The sequence below is a fragment of the Leopardus geoffroyi genome, chromosome E3, assembly GCF_018350155.1.
Source record: "Leopardus geoffroyi isolate Oge1 chromosome E3, O.geoffroyi_Oge1_pat1.0, whole genome shotgun sequence".
In the NCBI taxonomy this organism is placed as follows: Eukaryota; Metazoa; Chordata; class Mammalia; order Carnivora; family Felidae; genus Leopardus; species Leopardus geoffroyi.
The window spans coordinates 6,507,549-6,514,543 of record NC_059340.1 but is presented as its reverse complement, the minus strand read 5'-3'; positions in this window follow the sequence as shown (position 1 = coordinate 6,514,543).

Here is a 6,995-nt window from a genome sequence, read left to right as displayed (position 1 = left end):
CAAATTGTGTATTTTTTTTTTTCAACGTTTATTTATTTTTGGGACAGAGAGAGACAGAGCATGAACGGGGGAGGGGCAGAGAGAGAGGGAGACACAGAATCGGAAACAGGCTCCAGGCTCTGAGCCATCAGCCCAGAGCCCGACTCGGGGCTCGAACTCACGGACCGCGAGATCATGACCTGGCTGAAGTCGGACGCTTAACCGACTGCGCCACCCAGGCGCCCCCTCAAATTGTGTATTTTTAAAAAGTTCCCCTTGTGAGTGTAATGTAGAGTGACCACCTTTTAATCTGTTTTTTAAAAAATATTTATTTATTTTTGGCAGAGCGCGAGCAGGGGAGGAGCAGAGAAAGAGGGAAACAGAATCCAAAGCTGGCTCCGAGCTGTCAGCACAGAGCCCAACACAAGGCTTGAACCCACAGACCGTGAGATCATGACCTGAGACGAAGTCGGTCGTGCAACCGTCTGAGCCACCCAGGCGCCACTAGAGTGACCACCTTTTTAGAGAGCCAACCCTGGACACAGTCCTACCAGACGAATAACATAGTATGTTGAATATAATGAATTATTATACATATCTGTGTTATTGCTGTAACATAAAAATATGAAGATAGGTATTTATCTGAAATTATGTTATTCAGAATTTACTTTTCTGTTACATGAATGCTATTTAAACAAAGCAACATAGGACTAGTTAACAGTGGCAATTAGTTGTAATTGATAGTAGGACTAATCTTTGATAGGATTCTATGTTTAGTAAAGAAATTAAATTAACAGTTTAAAAAAAAAAACACTCTTTGAGGTACTGTGTGAAATCCTGCCTTTAAGTCTTGATTTTCATGGACCAAAACATTAGAGAGAGGGGGGAGAGAGAGAGAGAGAGGGACAGGGAGTTTGTTTTACCAGTATCATACAAGTTGTTTGACCAGGGACAAATTAGATAACTCCTCTGTATGTTACTTTCCATGCATGTAAAATGAAGAGATTAGTACCATGAATTCTATAGGGTTGTTCTGAGTAGTAGTACCCCCTTATCCTCTGTTTTGTTCTCCTCATTTTCAGCTTCCTGAGTCAATCATGGTCCAGAAGCAGACGATCCTTCTGACATAGCCTGAGAAGGTGGATAGTAGCCTAACGCTACCTCACAATGCCTACATCATGCCCCTCACTTTATCTCATCATAGAAGCATTTTATCATCTCACATCATCACAAGAAGAAGGGTGAGTACAGTACAATGAGATATTTTTAGAGAGACCACATTCACATGACTCTTTTTACTTATTCTAATTGTCCTATTTTATTGTTGTTGTTAATCTCTTACCATACCTAATTTACAAGTGAAACTTTATCATAGATATGTATGTATAGGAAAAAACACAGTATATATAAGGTTTGGTACCATCCACACCTTTCAGGCATCACCTGAGGGTCTTAGAACGTATCCCTCCACAGGTAAGAGGGGAATACAGATAAAGGGGGGCCACTTTCTGCTTGTTCTCTACTGTATTGAATGAGTTGATATATGTAAGGTGCTTATAACAATGCCTGGCCACAGTAAATGTTCCTAAAGCATTAGGGAGAGAAACCTTCAGTATTCTAAACATCTTTAGATGAACACATATTCATTGACTCAGTGTTGTAGCAGTTTGAACTTCCAAGAGACAAGAGAATCAGGAAATACAATGAAATTCATTCATTCAGTTAATATTCGTTGAGGGCTTATAATGTGCCAGGCACTGTTTATTTCAAATATTACACATTAAAACATTATTCAAAGTACTTAAGGCTTGGCCCAGGCAAAGGGCAGCTGATCTCATACAGGAAAAACCAGTTGAGCTTTTGAAAAATTATGCTGTGCTAAAGGAAGGACATTGGAGACTTGGAAAACTCAAATTCAGGAGTAGTTTCCCCTCTCAGGATACTTACTGACAGCTGAAGCTACATGGATCAGGAGGCCAAAGAACTATACTAAAATACTGGGAAAGGAACAGAAGAATTTTCAATGTCCCAGTGCTTGAGACAGAGACTACTTCAGTGACGAGATTACTAACTGTAGGTCTTACAAGCAGTAGTTTCTATTGCTACTTTTTAAGCTCACTGATCCTTGCACATATTGTCATTGTTTTTATCTCTAGAAGTTCTCTTTTTTTTTTATTACCTTGTATTTTTCTGTTATTGCATTTATGTTCTTTTAAGTCTTTGAGCATATTCATAATTATTTTAAAGTCCTTGTCTCCCAACTCCATAATGTCTGTCATTTCTGGATCTGTTTCTATTGACTGATTATTTTCCTGGTTTTGGATTACATTTTCCTGCTTCTTTACATACCTATTAATTTTTTATCGGATGCTAGACATTATAAATTTTACATTGAGTGTCAGAGTTTGTTGTTTTCCTTTTAAAAAAAAAAAGTTTATTTATTTTTGAGAGAGAGAGGGAGAGACAGAGCATGAGCCAGGGCGGGGCAGAGAGAGAGGGAGACACAGAATCCAAAGCAGGCTCCAGGCTCCCAGTTGTCAGCACAGAGCCCGATGTGGGGCTTGAACCCATGAACCATGATATCCTGACCTGAGACGAAGTTGGATGCCTAACTGACTGAGCCACCCAGCACCCCTGTTATTTTCCTTTAAAACCATTGGAACCATATGATCCAGAAATCTGTCTTCTGTAAATACCCCAAAGAAATTAAATCAGTGGTTCAAACAGATATTTGTACACCCATGTTCATAATAGCCTTATTCACAACAGCCAAAAGGCAGAAGCAAGCCAAGTTTCCTGGGCAGAGGAGTGGATAAGCAAACTGTGGTGTATCCATACATTGGAATATTTTTCAGCCTTAAATAGGAAGAAAATGCTGACAAATGCTACAACATGGGAAAACCTTGAGGACATTATGCTAAGTTAAAAAGGCCTGACACGCAAGGACAAACATTGTATGATTCCACTTTTGTGAAGTACGTAGTCAAACTCATAGAGACAGATAGTAGAAGGGCTGAGGGGAGGGGGAAATGGAGAGTTGATGTTGAATGGGGACAGAGTTTCAGCTTGGGAAGAAGGCCAGTGGTGATAGTTGCAGACAATGTGAATGTACTTAATGCCACTTAAAAATGATTAAAAAGCTAGGGGCACCTGAGTGGCTGAGTCAGTTGAGTGCCCGACTCTTGATTTCAGCTCAGGTCATGATCCCAGGACCGTGGGATCGAGCCCTACATCAGGCTCTGTGCTGAACGTGGAGCCTGCTTGGGATTCTCTCTCTCCCTCTGCCCTTCTCCCCTGCTCTCACTCTCTCTATATATATAAAATAAATTTTAAAATGGGGAAAAAATTTTATTTTTAAAAGTGATTAAAAATTTAAATGTTATATATATTTTACAATAATAAAAATATATTTTTTTCCTTTAAGACAGTTCAAATTATTTTCTGATCAGCTTGACTCTTTCAAGGTTTGTTTTGAAGCTTTGTAAAGATGAGTCACCCCCAAAAGAGTGTGACTTTGGCCTGAAAGTTTGAGCAAATCTTGATGTCCCCTAAGGCTAGTTATTGTACTTCTAGGAGTTCTGCTGAATGCCTCAGGTCAGAGTCCTCAGATTTCAACGTGAACATCTCCCAGCATTGTGAACGCTGAGAACTATTCAGCTTACTGTTTCCTGTTCGTTCTTTGCCTGGCATTGATTCTATTAGGAACAGACTCAAGAGGATGCTTTATGGAAATTTCTAGAGATTTTCTCTGTGTAGCTTCTGGCTTCCTAGGATTCTGCCACCCAAACCCAGCTGCCTCTGCCTCCTTGAACTCAAATGTCTGTCTCTTCATCTTAGAGAACCTGCTATGGTCTGTATGGACTCTTCCTCCCCTGCACTGTCATAAAAGGTGCCTTTTTCTCGGGGATCACAGGTCTGTACTGCCTGTTGTCTCCGGTCTGAAAACATTTTTCATATGTTGTCTAGTTTTTTTTTTAATGTTTATTTATTTTTGAGAGAGAGAGAGAGAGAGCGCGCGCGCATGAGTCGGGGAGGGGTGGAAAGAGAGGGGGACAGAGAATCCCAAGCAGGCTTCATGCAGTCAGCACAGAGCCCAACATGGGGCTTGAACTCATGAACCATCAGACTATGACCTGAGCCAAAGTTGGACGCTCAACCAACTGAGCCACCCAGGTAGGTGCTCCTGTTCTCTCTAGTTTTATAGTTTTTTACATGAATTCAGTAAGTCCACTCTTACTAACTACATCATGGCCAGAAGAGGAAACTCTGTATAGTTTTAACATGCATTTATTTTCCTTCACATGTGCTTAAAATTTTCAGTATTTAAATTGTTAAAAAGAGGGGCGCCTGGGTGGCTCAGTCGGTTGAGCGTCCGACTTCGGCTCAGGTCACGATCTCGCGGTCCGTGAGTTCGAGCCCCGCGTCGGGCTCTGGGCTGATGGCTCAGAGCCTGGAGCCTGCTTCCGATTCTGTGTCTCCCTCTCTCTCTGACCCTCCCCCGTTCATGCTCTGTCTCTGTCTCAAAAATAAATAAACATTAAAAAAAAAATTTTAATTGTTAAAAAGAAGCAACAGGCCCCAAATGGAGTCACTTGAGTTAAACCTGATGCCCACGGGCTGGGTCTGGGGACCCAGAGGGAGTCCCACAGAACCTGGCTGTGTGTAGGATGGAAATCGAGCGTGAGCCAGCAGGACGTGAGAGCAGAGTTTATAGAAGGTGTAGAGAGAGTGCAGATATAGATAGTGTCCGGGCTACTCAGAAAGAAAAGGAGGGAGTCTCGTCTTTGTTTGGGGTCTGGGATTTTTACTGAGGACAGGGATCTGGTGCACGTGTCCCCTCAGGTGTCCAGGAACTGGTTAGAGCAAAGACAAGGACCCAGGTGTTATTCCTTGGAACAAAGGGGCCTTGGCATTAAGATGTCTAGTGCCATGGTCCAGAATGTGCATAGGATGGCTGTGGTGTCTAAATGAGGTATCTATCTGGTCAGATGGGGGCCTCCAAATGTGGGGCAAAGATCAGGTGGAAGCCAATGGTGCAGGTGGTGAAAGAATTCACCTGAGGCAGAACAAAGGCAATAGAAGTTTATGGAACACACCGCAAGGGAGCAGCAGGCAGGTCATGTCTGCCATGAGGCAGTGGGTGGGGGCTGATTTTAAAGCAGGGAAGGTGAGGAGTTATGGCAATATATGGAATTTTCCCTTTTTTGGTAACTGTGCCTGGTTGTAAGTAACCCATTGGTCAGTTAGGGCCTATGGATATTTTGGGTCACCCAGTGGGCCTGTCTCTATTCAGCCAGGGAATCGCTGTGGGCCCTTTCCACACCCCATCATTCAAGCCCATTTGCCTAAAAGCAGCCTCTACAATGGCTTCCTCTGGTCATTCTCACCTGGTCTTTGCTTAGATGTTAAATAAATCATTAATTCCTTGTCTTTTACAAGGAGGACATTCTAGGGGCACCTGGGTGGCTCGGTGGGTTGAACGTCTGACTTGATTTCAGCTCAGGTCATGATCTCACAGTTGGCAGGATCGAGCCCTGAGTCCCGGCTGTGCGCTAACGGCGCAGAGCCTGCTTGGGATTCTCTCTCTCCCTCTCTCTCTGCCCCTTGCCCCATCCCCTCATTCATAAATAAATAAATAAATAAATAAATAAATAAATAAATAAATACATAAATACATAAATAAATAAATAAATAAATAAATAAATAAATAAATAAATTTTTAAAGATCCAAGGAGGACATTCTTACACATGTGTAGAGTGGGGTGGGGGCACAGGTCCTAATAAGAATAGAAGCAGGAAAAGGAGCAAAAAACCAGATTTCTATGGAGTCCTTCAGTTTCCCTATCTCAAACCCATGACACCATGCCAAGATTTAATAACTGACATGATTACAGTTTCGACCTTCCCTAGGTATGTAATCCTAACTGGTCAGTCCGGAATTTTTTGGTCAGCACCACTGAGGCAATGCTCCTAATGGCTCTACTGTCCCCCAAAGGAAGGTTACCTTGCCAGATGATTTATTTTTCTATCTATGACTTCCTTGTTGTACACTCTCTCTGCCTTTTTAAAAAACCTTTCCTGCTGGGGGCTTCTGGGTGGCTCAGTCAGTTAAGTGCCTCACTTCAACTCAGGTCATGATCTTGCGGTCCATGAGTTTGAGCCCTGCGTCGGGCTCTGTGCTGACAGCTCAGAGCCTGGAGTCTGCTTCGGATTCTCTGTCTCCTTCTCTCTCTGACCCTCCCCTGCTTTCTCTCTGTCTCTCAAAAATAAATAAATGTTAAAAAAAGTAAAATAGCCCTTTCCTTCTGTAGCCCTCTGGAGTTCCATTCTAGTGCTGGATGGGATGCTACCTGATTCATGAATCATTCAATAAAGCCAATTCAGTCTTTAAATTTATTCCACTGCATTTCTTCTTACAGTTTCATTTGAATTTTGTGACTGAACTATGATTGTACGTGAATATTTTCCTCTTGGTGTATAGACGTTGTATTTTGGATTTTGAGACATAATTAGAAATATTTCTCTATTCCCAAATTAAAAATGAATTCACCATGATTTTGGTTTCTTCTTCTTCCTCTCCACACCCTCCTCATCCTTCCCCTCCTCATTGTTCTCCCCTTGTACTTCTTTTTTTTTTTTAATTTATTTATTTATTTTGAGAGAGAGCATATGAACACATGCAAGCGGGGGAGGGGCAGAGAGAGGGAGAGAGAATCCCAAGGAGGCTCCGCACTGACAGAGCAGATCCTGATGCAGGATCAAACTCATGATCCTTGAGATCATGACTTGAGCCTGAGATCATGACCTGAGCCAAAATCAAGAGTAGGATGCTTAACCCACTGAGCCACCCAGGTGACCCTGCTTATTTATTTTTTTACATGAGTTCTAGAATTCATAAATACAGCTGCAGGGAAAAAAAACTACTTATACTGGTATCATGCTAACATTGTAAATTAACTTAGGGATGTTTATATCCTAGTTCTCCTCCTCCATTAGGTCCTTGGATGAGCCTTGGG